The 17,323-nt window shown below is 50.7% G+C and overlaps 1 long non-coding RNA gene across 1 annotated transcript in view; it reads left to right on the forward strand.

Moving 5' to 3' along the window:
- LOC109379384 (uncharacterized) overlaps positions 1-16,269 on the forward strand; it is a 25,873-nt gene extending 9,604 nt beyond the window's left edge. Inside the window, exon 5 of the long non-coding RNA XR_002123182.1 lies at positions 16,191-16,269. This is a non-coding gene — a long non-coding RNA (uncharacterized LOC109379384). The remainder of the gene's footprint in view (positions 1-16,190) is intronic.
- The last annotated feature ends 1,054 nt before the right edge of the window (positions 16,270-17,323 follow it).

The raw sequence follows: 17,323 nt of genomic DNA on the forward strand, positions 1-17,323 counted from the left end.
CCATCCATCCATCCATCCATCCATCCATCCATTCACTCATCCATCCATCTACTCATCCATCCATCTATCCATCCATCCATCCATCCATCCATTCATCCTATGAACATTTCTGAATGTCCTCAGTGTGCCGGCCATTTTTCCAGACTCTGTGGAGACAGAGAAGAATCAGACAGGTGAGAGCAAGCACTGTACTCTAGTGAGGAGCATAGACAATGGAAATAAAAGAAGCGAATGAGCAAGATAGGGAAGTGAGAGAAGTACTGTAAAGTAAATTAGCCAGAGTGATATCACGAAGGGCGCCATTTAGAATGAATGGTCTGGTCACCTTACGAGAAGGTGGTATTTGTGATGAGACCCAAATGGTAAGAAAGGAACAGCCAAACAAAGAGGGGCAGAAACTCCTAATGTGGGAGTGAGCTTTGCATGTTTGAGAAACAGAAGATCAGAGAAAGCTGGAGGAAGGTGGGGGGTGAGGTTGAGAGGCCCACAGACCTGGGATTATGTGGGTCTCACAGGCCACGGAAAGGAGTCTGGAAAGAAGTGAGAGGCATAAGTAATTGTCTAGTGAATGGAGGGGTGAGTGAATCCATCAACACTATGTGTGTGCATTGTTTTGAATTTAGTTTGTCTACGGAATGTCTCTCCACTGAGCCCTCAGCACCACCTTTACCTAGTCCTCTCCTCTGACCACTGGTGTCAGGTAAGACAACCTTTGTCCTGAGCCCCAGGCACATTGCTGTTGTACAAACCAAGGTGGCCATCTTGGTCCCAGCCTGCATCTCAGAATCAGGGCAGAGGGACAGAGAGCAGCATTGCCTGGAAACTGTCCAGAACTAGCTAGCCCTTACCTTCTGGTCCACGACTGATTCTCACAATCTCTTGGGGGTCCTGGGTTAAGGGTGAGGTCATAGAGAGGGGTTGGCATGAGAGCGAGAGGGCAGGGACAGTGTGAGAACACGGAAAACAGAAGGTTGGCAATAGCTCAGATTTTTAAAACTTCCTCTAGCGTTCATCTCTACATGTATCACCTTGGACAAGTTACTTCACCCTCTCAGCCCCAGTTTCCCCACCATGACATACGGACACAAGTACCTGTGTCATTGAGTTTTGGGGATAGATTAAATAAGAGTTTGGTGAGATAATAGTTTCAACAAACCTTCTTTGCATTTATTTTCTTGCTTTACACAAACAATGACCTTGTTGCCTAAATGTTAAGTTGTATCATGAGAAAGCACCTTTGTTCTCCACTTCTGTTCTACCAAAGTGAAAAAAGGGCAGAAAATCATGTGGTGAGTCTCACTTCCCCATTTTGTTTATATTCAAGTTTCTATTTCCCATTTGGGAAAATGACAAAAAAAAAAAAAAAAGCAAAACAAAAATTGAAACTGATTCATTTCTAGTTCCCTTAAGATCCAGCCTGACAATCCCAATTATAACCTCCGAGAGAACTGCATCTGAAAACAAGCCGCAGCATACAGAGGTGTGTGGCCTCTTCCCATAGGCTTTAGAAACCCAGGAGGACGAGGGAGATGCAAACTTGAACTTGGGGCTGTAGACTTAGCCTCCTGGGGCATCTTTGAACAAGCCTGACAAAATACCCTTTCATTTCGGGACAGGTAGCGGGAGCAGATAATTCAAGTTCACGTGGCTGAATTATTTTTTGGTTCTCATTTAGTTCTCTTCTTTTTTCTTCTCCTTTAAAAAATGTCCAAAGAGACTTTGGGCCCCACCACACCATCTAGAAAGAGAGATTGATGGTTTGGGAGAGGATTTTCTGAAAGCCCTGGTCCTGGGAAAACTCAGCTCAGGAAGTTGCTGTGTTTTACTAGGAAGCCAACTGTGGGACACACACACACACGTGCATGCACGCACACACATGTGTGCAACGCACACACATCCCCTGATCCCAGTTCCACCACACTGTCCCATCCCCCAACCCCAGGAAGTAGATTTCTCAACCAGCAGGGTCTGGTATGAGTCACAGGAAGTTCCCTTTCGTTTTGGGGGCATAAGACCTCTGTCTGGTTTTGGGACTGAGAAGGAGACAGTGGGCCTGACCTCTAGGGGAATTCCTGCGTCTGTACCATGGCTTGGGAAGAGCAACGCCCATTGCCCAGCAATCTAGAGGGGCAGCGATGCCCGCATTCCCAGTAAAGGCCCATGTTCCTGAGTGGAGGGCTTGGTGTTTGTGGGGGTTGGTGCCATATGGCGTGGTTTGTAGGTGGCGGAGGGGAATGCAGGAAAAAAGGACTAATAAGAACTGTGTGGGTTCCTCAGAGGAGCCTGCCCAAGGTCACACAGTGGGTGGAGAGGTGTGCGTGTGTGTGTGTGTGTGTGTGTGTGTGTGTTCGGGTGTGCTCACACTTATGTGCAAGGGGAGGGATTGGAAGGGGAACTGAAGCCATTAATATTTGGCACCACAGCTGGTTACTGGCACTTTCAAACTTTTTTCCAGGAGCTGCTGCCTTTGGGGAGAAAAAAAGGGAGAACTCCATGCACGTTCCCAGCCCTGCCTCCCGTCCTCCCTGCTCCTCCCTGCCCTGCCCTCTCTCCCCACCTGGGTCCCTGAGGGAAGGTGGGGAGGCCTATTGGCCCCCTTTTCCCTCAGGTCAGCTCTGACTAAGCACAGAAGTGGGGTAGGGGCCCTCCCTCCGTAGAGCATCACCGTGGGAGGGGAGGAAGGGGCCTGCTGGGGAGGGCATTCCCCAGGCTCCTTGGGGGATGGGCAGAGGAGTCCTCCAGGAAGGCTGGGATCAGACATCTTCTGTTCTCTTTACTCTCTCAAGTGGAAATGATGCTTCCTTGTCTTTGCCATCCACCTGCAGGCTGCCTGCCACCCTTGAAAGCATAGAAAGGAGAGAGACAAACCAAGCAAAGCCAGTGGGCTCTGAAAGTAGCACGGCTCTGACTGTGAGTGCTGCCCCGGGGGCCAGCTCTGCCTGCCACCCTTCCGTCCCAGGGCACGTGGAGGCTGCCACAGGGCCATTCTGGTGACCAGAGGGGCCTAACACTCCATGGTGCCCGGGACTATCTCAGGACACAGAGGGCTTCTGTCGGATACTGACGCCCAGGGTGGGAGGGTGGACGTCAGTTCCAGACAACAGGTTGTCACAAAATGACACTGGCCAGCCAAACCGGGCCATTCATTAGACAGAAGACACTTCACTGACCCCAGAGATGAGGCAGACACCTGCGCCTTGAGTTTTAGGAGAAAAGGAAATATGACAAACAGATACTCTTAGTGAGGGTTAATCAGAAAAGAAAATGTTTACAGCCTGTCTCCAGGGGTGGGCACACGTCGGGGCCATCTGAGGCCAGGGTCCTGTTCATTGGCTTCTCCAAGCCCAGTGCCAGGAGTCCACGATGGCCTCTGCTCCACTAGCCAGGCTGAGACACGTCAGAAAGATTCTTTCACTCCCAAGGTGTGGCGCTAACCAGCGTCTCCACTCAGATAACCTGACACCCAAGACACGTGAGCCCTGGATGAACTGAGGTTTAATTGTGCTCCGCCCGGCAGAGGGCAGAGCTGCGTTGTTCTCTGTTCTCATCTGGCCTTCCTGCCTCCGGGGCCACAGCTTCAGGAAACGCTCTTTATGGATAACGTGGCGTTTCTCAGGGGAGGCCAAGCTGAAAGCCTGATGAGCTCCTGAGCCATCTGCTGGCCCAGGTGTTGCCGCTTTGAGGACCCCTGGCAGGAGAGGCGGGCAATGGGCGCGGGGCTGGGACCTCCTTCACTGGGCTTCCCCATCCCTTCCATGGTGAGGCTGGGGAAAGGGTCCGAGGCTCCCCCAAACCCGGGACCGACACCACCATTTCCTGCTCAAATTACTGCAACATGGTACAGCCGCTCCCCTTTCAGCAAAGCGGGCTCCAGGTGTTGTTCAAAACTGGGAAGAACAAGGATCCAGTGATGATGTTCGACCCCTAGGAAATGTGCTGCTTCTCTGGAAATCTGCAGAAGCCCAAATGCGCTTGGCACACAGAGCTAAGTCAGCAGAGCAGGTCAGTTCCGTCTGTGGCGAGAAAGAGGATGCAGGATGTGGTTTTTCAGTTCCTAGGGCTTAGAGAGCGCTGAAACCTCGTCTCCCTGCCCTTGGCGCACTGTTGTTAATTGTGAAGACGTCTGCCCTCTGCTAGGATTGCCATTGAGTTTCCTGCAGCCTCAGTTTACCTGTCAGTGAAATGGACGTCTTAATTGTAAACTCTTTTCCTGTGGTGTGAGAGAGGAGGGTGAAAGTGTCCTGGGCGTTTCCGTGGCCTCTGCTCCTCTCCTGCCTTCTGCTTGTTCCTTCTCTTTTCCTCCCACTCTCTGTCTCCTTTCACCTCTCTCCCCGTTCCAGGCAGGAAGATGAGGCGTGCACCTGTTTCTGGTTAGAAAAGTTTGCTTGGCAGAAACACAACCAATTGATGATCCTGCCTTCCCCAGCTGGGGATGATGTTTATTTACATTTAGGAACATGAGGTTTCGCTGTGAGTTTCTGAAGCCAGGGGAAAATTACAGTGATCCATAAAAGCTGCCCTCACAGAGGTGCCGAGTGGGTGCTGGGCCCAGGCGGCCGGCCGTGGAGCTCTGAGACCAGGGGCTTGGGGAAAAGGAGGTGGTCTAAGTTCCTCCTGAATTTGGGGATTAATCTACTCAGATATTCCCAAGCCAAGAAACAGAAGCAGAAGCACAGAGGGAAAGAGGGGGATAGAGAGAGGGAGAGGGAGAGGGAGAGGGAGAGATCAAAAATCAAAATGGCAAAGAGAAAAAAAGAAGTGGGATATTGAATATTTTTCAAAATCATGAGTTTTGAAGGGATGGAAAAGGGTTAAGACTTCTTCATTATACATCGCAATTTTTGAGAGATGTTTCCGTATTTACTCCTAAATGAAAGAGCCCCACAGCCGGTAACGAGCAATGGGGATGGTTCCCCGAGAACAAGGACCAGCTAAGCAGCACGGTCCCCGCCTCTGCTCCCGACCTGCCAGGCGTCTTGTCCCATCTGCATTTTTCTACAGTGCAGCGTCGAGAAATACAGTAGCCCAGACACTGAAGCTTGTCCTGGAGGCCCAGGGCATGGGTTGATCTGTCTGGGGTGCCCCCTGTCCCCCTGTCCGCTGGATATCTCTGTCCTATTGCTGTCCCCCAAGCTGGAGATGGCATGTTACAGAAGTGAGTGCGGGCCTGAGTGCGGGCCTGAGATTATACAGCCCCCGGTTAGAACCCTGGATCTCCTGCTTATGAGATGTGTGTCTGCACCAAGTTTCCTAATCTCTCAGAGAGCCTCGGGTTTTTCATCTGGACACTGGGGACACTGAAATCTCACAGGGCTGTAAGAATTGTTCATGATATTAGTATACTATCAAACAGGGAAACAAGTGGTGTTTTCTGGTCATAACTGACACGTATTGGGCCCTGCCCTGGGCCTGTGTTTTACATTCACCATCCCGGTTCGTCCTCGTATCATCTCTACCACAAACACCCACAATTTTTTTTTTTAGATGACGCTTAGAAAGGCAAAGCTGAAAGTCACTGCTGACAGGTGGCCCCAGGCCCTTTCCTACTAGCAGCCATTTCTACATCACAGGTGACCAAGAGACGTGAGCGTTTTTCCGTGTCCCGCCTGCCCGTTTTTTGGTTTTGTTTGGCCAGGCCAGCCGTGTGCAGGTGGAGCCCAGAGCCCTGGAGAAGCAGCTCGCCCCAGCAGGGAGGTAGGCGGCACCTGAGTCCCAACGCCATCTGCCAGGAGCTGACTGAGGCATCTTGGCAAAGTCACTGCATTCCTCTGAGGCTTCTGCTTCCTCATCGCTAACATGGAGGTGAGGGTGACACTAGGGGTCCTCCTGCCCAGGCAGGCTCTTGCCAGGACCCACAGGGAGGCAGCATTATTTGTCCAGAGAGAAACCACAGCTCACAGGATGGGCAGAATTCTTTTCCTCTCTCTCAGCCCCACCAGCACCCTCATCTTGACCTGTAGACCCAGGAGGCACGAGAGAGCAGACAGGCCCAGGCCATGCTGTGGTTGTCTCCAGACTTTGGTGGCGGGAGAAGAGGGACCACACAACCTGGAAATTTCTCAAATCTGGGATGTAGGTCCCCACTCTGTTGGAAAAGCAGTCAAATTGCAGGATAAAGTGCATAGGTTGAGGGCTCAGATGCGTGGGGCTTCAAGCCCTTCTCCCATCATTTACTGTGTGACCTTGCGTAAGCCAGGGCCTCTCTGAGCCTTTGTTTCCTCATCTGTAAAACGGCAATAAAACTAACACTGCCTCCAAGCGTGGATGCACTGAGATAAGGCTCAGAAAGTCCTTGGCCCAGCCTCAAAACGGCAAACGCTTATCCATGCTGTGGCCACCGCTTCCGCACCTTTGCAGACACCAGCAGCCATGCTCCCCAGAGTCCCGTCCCCACTTAACTTGGGACCTCAGCCTGACACCACTGGCAAGGGTGCACGAAACAGCGTTTGAAAAATGAAGGCTCTGTGCTGCTCATGGATTTTCTATTTAAATTTACTGATTCCCTAATTATAATCTCAGCAAGAAAGAAATGACTGAAGACCAGCAGGGGTTGTCAAGGAGCAATTAGTTGGCAATTTTCTTTTTTCCAGTAGAAGCAAAAGGGGGGTTGAGAGGGGGTGGAGGAGTCGACACAGGAAGGATCTCAGATTCCAGAGTCCTTCCCTTTGTCAGGCCTCTACGTTCTCTGCCTTGTCTGCAGGGTTGAGTGGCTGCCTCGGAGCCCATTAAGCACTTCCCTGAGGGGTGGGCCACAGGGTGGTGCTTGAAGGGTGGTGGGGGAATGGGGAGCCAGCAGGGGGTGGGTGGGGGACGTACCAGCAGACTGGCCACTCTGGCATTTTTGTCTTTCCTGCAAAGCCCAACAGGGCCTGCTCCCCCTTCCCTCCTGGTTAATAGATAACCTTAGGGAGCATGCCTATTTGGTAGATCTTTTCTTCTTTTTTTTTTCCAAATTTTCAAAAGTATAAAGAACACTTGCACAGGATTACCCAGGGTGGTTATCAACGGTTCAGGCTCCAAAGCCTCACCCCAGACCTACAGAGTCAGCATCTGCCGCTGGGGGTGGGTGATGGCATTGCAGGGCAGGGGCCTGGGAGATTCTGATAGACAAGAAGCCTGAGAGGCCCAGGGGTGGGCTGTAGGGCCCCTGAGCCCATCCTGTTGTTCCTCGGGGCAGTAAGATGCAAGGCTGGGTCCCACATCCCACACTTAGAGATTGATCGTTGTTGCATTGCATGGTCGTGCAACTCAGTTCACCACCCCTCAGGGACCTGGGGGATTGGCTTTGGAAGTCAGTGTCACATGCAGGAAAGGGTGGCTGGAGACATGCCTTGTCCTCTGCAGGAAACGACCCAAAACAGTGCACTGTTTCTTGCAGAGTATCTGATCCAGGAGGACTCTGAGCAAGCAATTCCTGAGCGCTAAGAGCAAAGCTGTAGAGTCAGACTGCTGGGCTTAAAAATCTGGTTCTACCACCACTTACTAGCAAAACAACTTTGGACGCATTGCAGTGTCTTCCTGTGCCTCAGTTTCCTCAGCTGTAAAAATAAGATAATAGAGCCACCCTCCTGGGAGGATAACCTCAGATTATGTACAAGCGTGCTGCATATGCACACACATGCACATGCACTTACACTCACCACATGCATGCATGCACATGCACACACACATGCATGCACACACATGCGCATGCACTCACGCACATGCACGCACACGCGGTACCTCACAGAGACACAGGTGAGCTGCTAATTAACTGCTGTTTTTGAAAGCTTACTACATACTAAGCACAATGCTGCGTGTCGTAGCTGCGTTTTCTCATTTAATCCTCATCACCATTCTGCCTGGTGTGTTTTTGTCCTGTTTTGCAGAGGAGGGAGCTGAGACATAAAGAGATGAAGCACCTGGTGCAAGGTTAAAGAAACAATGAGGTTGGAACCACTGGTTTATTCATAAAATATTGACCGCTTTCTGTGCGCCAGGCTCTCTATTCCAGGCATTGAGGATCTTGTGGTGCACTAGATATAGAGGAGGTTCCTGGTCTCCTGGCGAGCACGTCTAATTGGGGGAGGTTGGGAAACGAAGTCATCGGACTCCTGAGCCCACAGGTGTGATCGCCACTGGTACTGCCCTTGATAGGTGACGGGCCTCATCGTTGTCAAGCACTCAGCCTGGCCTTTCCCATCTCCTGTCCCTGTGTCTGCGTTCCTGGGGCTCTGTACTTGGTGGGACTTGCTGAGAAGCGCTCTGATGGGGGAGCAGGTTGAGAGTGGACGTTGAGAGGGTCTCCCAAACTAGAAGTAGAAACAGCACTAATTTTACAGTCAAATCTAGCCTGTGCTGTGATTCCTGAAAACATTTTCCAAAGTCCGTTAAGATATCCCCAGCATTAGAAGAGAGGGTTGCCTCTCCCAGCTCCCCTGACCCACATCCTTTCTAGGGAAGCAGAGGCCTCACCTGGTCAGGTGGGATGCAGGTGGGGAGTGGGAAGTTGGGCTCCCTCTAGTGACACAGTAGGGGCAGTGCAGAAAGCACGTCGCACAAGAGCAACCTCTGCAGGACTTCCCCCCACAATCAAGAATGAGGTAACGGGGTTGAGTGAATCCTGGTCACAAATGGCCCCTCCTGTGACTGCCATGGGCAACGTCAGCTCCCGGGCGGAGCCATCTGGAATGCTCACTCTTCTGCGATCCTTGCCTCTGAACCTGAACTTACCCCCAGCTATGCACATGCAGATACCTGCGCTCTGGCCCCCTCACCACCCTTTCTTTGTCACACCAAGCCTGCTCATCCCCCCCGCCTGGGGGTGGGGGTGGATCATGACAGAGGTTGGTCCTGAGCCCCATTTCCAGGCTCAGCTTAGCCTCCTGGAAGCCACTTCATAATATTTTTGGAGACACTTAGCATCCTAACGATTAGCAACCAGATGCCTGGGCTCTGCTGTGTCAGCAGAGGTCCCAGCAGCAGTGAGGATCAGACCCTGGCCAGTGTGACTTTGAAGGAGTCGTGTGACCTCTCAGGGCTGCAGTCTCCTGGTTTAAAAATTCAAACAAAATGCTGGGGTTCAAAGCACTTTGCAAAGAAGAGTGCACAGGCTGGTATTAGTATTTTTATTATGTTTGGAACCCAGAAGTCAGCTGAGATGCCTTATCCGTTAAGACATTTAAGATGCTGCCAGAATGCACCCCACACCCCCAAGTAGTGGGTCCCTTCCTCTCCCAACCTCTGTGCTATTATGTGGGTGTTGTAGGGGAGGGGTGTGGGCAGGGTATGGTTTTCCCAGTCACCTGGCCCTCTGAGCACTTGCTTCACTGAATTAGGCCTGTTTAGGAAACGGCTTGGCTTCCCATGTGCCCTTGGTCCTACCCTCATCAAATCCACCTGAACTTGTAATTCAATCCCTTCTTTTAACTTTCAGTTTTAAAAAATCAGACAAGTCCCTTGTGTGAAGCCAACTTCATGGGAAGTTACAGGAGACATAGGATTTTATTTCATAGCCACAGAGCCATCGTAAAGTTTGATATTAGACGCGCGTCTTCCTAAATCCTTAGGCTTTTTCCTGTATCTTGAGTCCAGCCTCCCTCTCCACTTTCCGAGCCCTTTTCAGCAGCCCCCTCGCCCGAATCCCTGCTTCTTCCTACAACAGAGAAGTCTAGGCGTTTCTTTCTGTGTATTCTGTTATTATCAAGGTGACGTTTACACCCATACCTCAACAAGGACAACCCCTTCCCTGAGAAAAATGGAGGTGCCAGCTGATGGGATAGTAACTTCCTTCTCGCCACTGCATTTTTATTATGTCGGTCGGAGCTTCCCATGCTCATGGGCGAGAGGTAGGACAGCGTGAGGACTGTCAGGACGCTGCTGCAGGGGCAAGATGGAAGGCAGCGCCTCTCATTGCTCTGCCACGTAGCTATTTTCGAGGTGTCTTAGCTCCCCAGCTGAAAGTCAGGGAGTCAAACTCAAGCATTTCCCATTTACACGGCAGCGTCTTAATGGAGGTTGTCCTGTGATGACATGGTTCACCGACACTTTGGGGGATGTAGACCCACACCCTTTCCAACCTAAGCTGAAGCCACAGATGCGAGGGGGCCCTGGAAACTCCTCCAGGCCTGTTCTGTCCAGTCTTTTGTCCCCGTGCTCTGGCCCCTCTGAAGCCCAAGGACATCTAGCTCTCAGACGGTTGGCCGGGGATAGAGACGTATGAATGGAGCTGGTGGTCAAGGAGGCAAGACTCACGGTAATTCCGGACTCCAGATAATTCCACGTGGAAGCAGAACATCCTGGAGGGGCCAGTGTGGGTCTTAGTGTCTTCATCCGTGTAGTGGGCTCCATGATCCACAGTATAACAGCAATAACAACAGCGGCTGCAAGTAGTAACAGCTGCCATGATTTGAGCACTTGTTATCTGCTGGGTTCTTTCATGCATTTTTCGTTGACTACAATAATCATATGGCATAGCCACTGTCATTACCCTCATTGTACAGATGGGGAAACTGAGGCTTAGGAGGGTGGCTTTGTCTAAAGTCACATAGCTAGGAGGTGTTGGAGCTGGGCTTTCAACCATCACATGACACCTCCTCTTAAGTAGACCACTTAATGCTTCTATGACAATTTGTAATTTAGAAATTCAGTTCTCATGTATTATTTCATTTATTCCCTCACTTGGATATACCCAACCTGGAAGCTATTTTACAACTGTATCACAGACAAGGAAACTGAGGCTGAGACAGATGACGCAGTCTGTTCACTTGTCCTTTGCACATAGGGATGTGAGGGTGATGCAGAAATAAAAGGTATTACCCTTCTTCTGCAGAGAGATACCCTGGGGATGGGGTGTGGGCAAGAGAGTGTTATACAAAAGGAGTGAGAGACACCTTCCCTGTCATGGACTAGATGGAGAAAAATGACACAACCTACCCCAAAAGCCTTAGCATCCCCTAGGGCATGCCTATCGCCTCCTGCCCTTCCCGGAACGTGCCAGCTTGGCACTGGGCTTGAATTTCCTCTAAGAGTTGAGTTGGTTTTACCATCTGAGGCCCCGGGCACAGTGACAAGGGGCCGTGTTCTCGGATCTGCAGTGAACATTACACTAGAGTATGAGAAACACCCCACTCCGGGCCCCATGCACAGGCCCCGCTGTCTCTGCTCGCCTGTCAGCTGCTCTGGACTCTGCTGGCCCTTCGGGGCACTGATATAATTACCAAAGTGAGGATAAATATTTAAAAGGACTCTTATTTAATCGGTAAATGCTTCCTTTCCAAGTTCCCCCCATCACTGTCTCTGGAGTTTCCAGAACAATTGTTCTTAGACCCAGAGCTGCCTGTGGTTTGGGCCTTGGTCATGTGACTATTCTCCCCCCTTTCCTGGTGGGTGGCCTTAAAGGTAGAGGGGACTGGTCAGTCTGGCCTGGCTGTGAACATCACGGTCAGCCTCTCTGTATTCCATGACCGGACCTGGGGGACAGGACCCCGACTGCTGGGGGGTGGGAGGAGGTACGACAGAAGCACAAGGGACTGGGCACCCATAACTAATTACTCCTTTACAATTTCTGATGCCTACCTTGGTGCCACAAAGGATTTGGGGTCATTCGTGACAATATATATAGTAAAATATACGATGCAAGCGACCCCAAATCTGAAGGCAGTATAGAATGTGGGTTAAAAGCACAGGCTCTCCACTCTCATTCACATTCTCATTGCTGGAAAGGCAGCTGCTCTGTGCAGGGGCTCTGTCTGTGCTGTCCCATACAGTGACCCAGCACTGCTTTGATTTTAGCATTGAAAGTCCTAAAAAAGTCCCTGGAAACACCTCAGTCCCGGGAAACCAGGACAGTTGGTCACCTGCCTGCTTAACACCAGCATCAACTCTAATAGTTAGGAGGTCTTCTTCCCATTTTAAAGATGGGGAAATAGAGGCTTGGGGAGCTGGACTAACTGGCTTATGTATACACATCTGATGAGTGGTTACAATGGCAATTTGAGTTCAGAGCTCATGACCTCCGAAACCCATATTATTCATACTCAGTATTGCTCTAAACTGGGCAAGATCCGGAACAGACCAGCATTCCAGGCATTGCAGGTGAGTTTGCTTAAAGGCGCTTGGCTGCTGGAGCACCTGGGACCCTAGGAGGGGGAACTCATGTCCACGAAGCAAAAGGGAGGCCAGACTCCAGCAGGGAAGAGGGGGACATTGGAGGGGCACCTTCTTTCAGATCCCAGCCTAGCGCTGGCATGGAGGGCTTGTTGAGAACTTTGAGATGGGACAACAGGCCACTGACCCTGGACTGAGTCCAGTTCTGAGCATGGTGTCGGGCGAGAGAAGGCCATGTCCATCGGTCGCCATGGAGAAGCATCTGGGGACACCAGGGGGAGCAGGGGCCGCCTCAAGGACCAACTGGCCTCTTCTGATCTTTTCCCTGGAAGCATCTGCAGCTGCACCCTCCCACCCTCCCACTCTCCCCACCACCAGTTCTGTAGCAAAACCCTGATTCCTCCAGCCCCTAGCTGAGCCCTGCAGACCTGCTGACACAGCTAAATGTAGAGGGCATGGAGACCCCAACAGGAGGTGTCCTGCCCACTACACAGATGAGCCTGAGGACCTCCAGCCAACAGGGCTGATGAATTTCTCTTGGCTCTTAGGCACCATTTTCTCATAATTGTAGTGGGGAGAAGACTGACAGCCCCGCTAAGGGCTCGGAGCCCGCATGCCGCCAGAGCAAGGCGAAAGCTCTCTGAGGACCACAGTGGAGCAGAATGAATTTTTCTTCAACTTAGAGGAACGATAAAATCTGATTTAATTCTTAGGAAATTGCCTTTTTTACCCACCTGTGTAAGCCTGTATTTAAATGCTAATATTTTGGGCCTGCTGGGATGCCACATTTATTTTCTTCCTGAGCAGCTACAAAAATCATTTATTTATGATTTCTAGCTCCTACCTCTCTCCTGAGTTCGTCATTTTCATTTCCATTTACCAGCTGGGCATTTCTCTCCCCAAGAAATTGGAAATCTGTAACCATCTCCCTCCCTAGACCTGACCTTCTTTATGCCTTTCCACTTCTGGTTTTAGAACTACGGGTGGCTTTTGACTCCCTTCCATCCCCCAGACTTTCCTCCAGTCACCAGTCCCTTTGATTTGACCTCCTCCCCCAGGGGCGAGTCACCAGCTCTGACTGAGCCTCCACTTCCTCGTCTGTAAAATGGGTATAATAAATAACTATCGACCCCACGAGTCTGTTACACGACCTGGATAATCTAAATGCAGCACCCAGCACAGCATTTGCTAACAGTGTACTAAATCATGGTGCTTATTTTTATAAAGGGTCCTGACCCCCGTGGAATCTGCTCTTTTCCTCTAAATGGTTGTCCAGTTAGGAGCTGTTTAGTGAATTCTGAGTCAAGGGCTCTATGCTGACTAGAAAACTTAGATGGGCTGCTATTTGCGTCAGTGTATTTTCACGCTCGGAAATTATCTACCTTATGAATTTGCTTGCTTGCTTACGGTCTGAGCACCCTTCCCTATGTTCCCCCTACAATACAGCTTCCACAAGGAAAGGGAGCTTTTCTTATTTACTGGCATATCCCCAATGCCTGGCACATAGTGTGATTCTAGACATTCAGAAGGGACACCTAGACTGGGCTGGTTATTAGGCTACTGACCCCCAGCTGCAAAGGGTGCCTTTCTCTGCCTTTCTCTACCCTACACTGGACTGGAACTCTGCAAGCCATATTTCTGCTTTACCAGCAGCCCCAAGACAGGCCCTGCCAGCAGGGAGAGATCGGGGGCTGCAGGCTGGGGGAGGGGGCCTTGCTTCAGGCAGCCACAGCTCTTTACCCTAGCCGTGGCGGTAGGTTCCAGTCTCAACAATTGGTTCGTTTCTGAGATGTATTTTTTGAACTTCCAGGTTCAGGCTCAACACTCACCCTCAGAGACACCAGCGTGAGCCAGACTACACCCCTCCCTCAGAGTCTGCGTCTGAGGCTCATCAGGTCCCTTCTGCAGGATTGCAGGTCCTGAGAACCCCAGTTCTTTCTTTTGTCTCCCCACCCCCACCCCGCTGGGGCTGGCATCTGCTTCCTGCCGATACTTGGCCATCTCTATAATTCCTCTATAATTCCTCAGCGCCCCCTTTTGCCCTTTTCGATCCTCCCATACCTGCTTGACAAGTCTGTACATGAAATTCTCTCTGTTCAATAGCCAAGGGGTTTGCGTCTCCTAGCTGCACTGAGACTGAGCCTGCCTAGCCACGCCCCTATCTGCTCCCGCCCTACCCCACAGCCATGGGTGGAATCCTTCCAGGGTGAACATCTCCATTCTCCCTCCACAATGCCACCCAGGGACAGGAAGTTTACGATTATGATGGACAGCTGCTTGTTTATTTCAATATCAAAGCAAACTATTTCTTACTCACACTGCCAGTTGCTTCGATTTTGAACCCTGTGTGATGAGAAATAACTTTCCATGATTTCAGAGTCAAATGTCAAATGGCCTTGGATTCAAATTCTGCCTCAGTGGTGTGGCCATCAATAAGTTACTTTCCCTCCCTGGGCCTCTTTCCTTGTCTGCAGAACGGATAACATAACAGAACCTGCCTCATGGGGCTACAATAACAGACATATGGAAGTACTTAGAGCAGTCTCCTGCACATAAAAGGCACTCCAGGGAGTCTGCTGTCCTTGTTAGCATAGTGAGGACAGCCTTGGACCTTTCAAGGACAGTGTGTTTGTCCTCTGTTAGCCTTGTACTCAGAGAGGTCAGAACACTCACCTGGGCCCAGGTGCCACCTGGAGTCCCCACCTGCCTCTCCTTCTCTCAGGAACTGGTGTGTGAACATTCCTGTAGATTGGTTTCAGGTGGAGAGATCACTTCGCCTTCCCAAGTCCCTTTGGCTGATGCACATCTGTGACAGGGAGGCTAATTACAAACCTGCTGACGGTCTAATTTCCCTGGTGCCACCTGATTATTCCATTAGCACGTGGCCCACACTTGCAGAATCACGTGTTCCTTGAGCAGAGAACAGTTCTCTCCTGTCCTCTTTTATCATGACTCTGACGTGGGCACAACTTGCCTTCCTTCTCTGAGAATGTTCTTGGAACGCTCAACACCTGGCCTGCATGTCTGGGGATTTTGCTGTGTGATGTTTTGGATGCTGCTGAACCTCTCTGGGCCTGAGTCCTTTATCTAAGATGGAGTTCAACTACTTTGCGATCAGAGGAGAATCTGAAATGCTTAGTGCTTGAGTTACTGCTGGGGGAGATTAACAACTGGGGCCTGGCTGCATGGTTCCCAGTGATAATGAAGCTTTATCTACACAGCTTCTGCTTACAGAATTGTTTCAGGGGACAGGGGCAAGAGCGGGAGCGCCACCAACAACAGTGGCAGCAGTCAGAGCAACAGCCATGACCCTATAGTAAGCACGTTGATTTCATTTAAACCTCCCCAAATGCTGTGAGGTAAGGATTATTATTCCCATTTTCCAGAAGAAAAAACTGAGGCTGTCCTGCTCGCTCCACAGCTGCTAAATTGCAGACCTTAGAATCTCAGGTCTGTCTTTGGCCTTTGCACTTGCTGTTCCCTCAGCCCCAATCACGGTGATACTCCAGAGAGCTGCGTGGCTGGTTTGGGGGTCTCTGCTTAAATGTCACTTTAATATAGAGAAGCCTTCCTAGATGACCCCGTGAAATACTGGGTTGTCGGAAAAGTCATGAGGTATTTTTTTTCTATGTTTTTCATTGCAAAAATGCGTCATGACTTTTCCAACAACCCAGTAGGAGCTCCTGTCACTCTCCACCCGTCTGGCTTTCTTTTTCTTCAAAGCACAATCCTGTTTATAGACGCAGTTGTTGGCTTATCTGTCCTTCTACCACGTGAATGTGAACTTCATAAGCCCATGCCCTTGGCCTTGTCGACCGCTGTATAGTTGGCGCCTGGAGCAGAGGACGTGTGACAGTGTGTTTATATATATGCTATATCTGTGTAGGAGGAACAAGTGAGTAAGTACCTGGTGCAAGGGCCATGCTCTTAACCACTACCTGCCTGTCTTGCTTGGAGTTCCTTGCTCATAGGATTGGCCAGGTCCTTCAGACAGCAGGCGCCGGTGTTTATTTCCCCTTATGTATTCAAATGTTGGCATCCCAGAATCCTCGCTGGCGTCCAAATGCAGATCCCCCCAGACACCTCCTGTCATCCCCACACAGGTGCTGCTGACCACCTTCTGGAAGCCACCCCTCCAGCAGGATTCCTGGCCAGGTTTCCTAGAAGAGCGGTACGGCTGAGCACAGCTGAGAGTTCCACACCCTCCAAAGTGAACCCTCCCATTCAGAGGGCAGCACTCGGTCAAACGGCCAGGTGGGTATCACACCCTCCCCCTCCAAACCGCTCTCTCTCATCGCCCTCCGTCTCCTCGGTGCCAAGGCAATGCTGCCCTTCCCTGCCAGGTAATGGTCCTTGATCTAGCTCTTTCCTTCTGCTTCTTAACGCCTATCTGCCCACTAAGATTCTGCAAAGTGAACCAAGTTCATTGGATAAATGGGTTCTTGATAAGGGCTTCGTGTCTGATGATAAAGCCACTCCACTGTAAGGGCCAGGAGGACGTGACCGTGTCTGTCTAGTTTGCCTGGCTCCACGTCCTCTATATCCTGGGTGCTCAGCTCTTTCCTAAATACTGGGAGCTCGGTAAATATTGGGCACGTGAATAAGAGAACAAAAGGCAGTTGACCCCAAGAAAGAAAATACCTACCAAGAAGGGCTCCTGCTGGTGAACTGGGGATTCCTATTGACCCTGAACTGGTGCCAACGACTATTGGTTGACGCGACTAAGTGTCATTAACATTCCAAGACACCAAGTGCGTTTTGACTGGAGACAAAGAATGAATAATGTGGCAATTTCCAGCCCTAAGACATCGGGCACAATGGGTATTTTCTGCCTGGGCTCCTTTCCATTGTACATGCTATGACTCATACGTACTGGCCAGTCAGGGAATTCAGGTCATTTGGGGGCTTGGACAAAGGCGCTGTGCTTGTGGGCTATCTCGGGGGTCTGTTCTTGAAGCTCAAGTTTGTTGGTGACATTCTAAGGTCTGAGGTTTATTTCAAGATTCACTTCCCCATAACTCATGGAAGATGGGGAAGAAACCAGACAGGGGGCGTGAGTTCCAACTTATCCGGCATTTTATCAACTGGTAGTCTCCATTCTCCCGCTCTTGAGCAATCTATTCTTCTCACACATCCCAGAGTAGCAGGTGACAAGGAGACAACCTGATGGAGAGGAAGAGAAAGACCTCCCCAGGGTGTGGCTTAGTTCAGCTGACGGTGGGTGTCACGTTCGCTG

Source organism: Hipposideros armiger, unplaced genomic scaffold (genome assembly GCF_001890085.2).
Source record: "Hipposideros armiger isolate ML-2016 unplaced genomic scaffold, ASM189008v1 scaffold_25, whole genome shotgun sequence".
Lineage (NCBI taxonomy): Eukaryota > Metazoa > Chordata > Mammalia > Chiroptera > Hipposideridae > Hipposideros > Hipposideros armiger.